Source organism: Octodon degus, unplaced genomic scaffold, assembly GCF_000260255.1.
Source record: "Octodon degus isolate 3935 unplaced genomic scaffold, OctDeg1.0 scaffold00028, whole genome shotgun sequence".
Classification (NCBI taxonomy): Eukaryota; Metazoa; Chordata; class Mammalia; order Rodentia; family Octodontidae; genus Octodon; species Octodon degus.
Genome location: NW_004524604.1, coordinates 10,274,024 through 10,274,446, shown reverse-complemented (window position 1 = coordinate 10,274,446; position 423 = coordinate 10,274,024).

Genomic DNA, 423 nt, shown 5'->3' with positions numbered 1-423 from the left:
TATCACTCACCAAAATCTCATTAAAATCAAAATAGATGAAAGGGGAACTGGGAAGATGGCTCAGTGGAATAAGAGCTTCCCTGGCAAGCGCAAGGATCTGAGTTCAATGCTCAGTTCTGGAAAAAAAAAAAAAAAAAAAGATGAAAGGCCAGCCAGATAGCTCAGCAGATTAAAGTGCCTGCTTAGGCAGACAGAGGGGTCAAAGGTTCGATCTCCCTGCTGCTGTGCAGGCCTGCACTGAAAGGGTGATTGAGACTGGATGTAGTGAGACCCTGTGGACCCTGTAGACCCTGCACTAAATACACACACGCACACACACAAAAAGGATGAAAAATTAAATGTTAAAACAGAAACTTTTAGCCTACTGGCAGATAAAATAGATAGAACACCTGAAGTCACAGATGTAGGCAGACTTTCTGAACA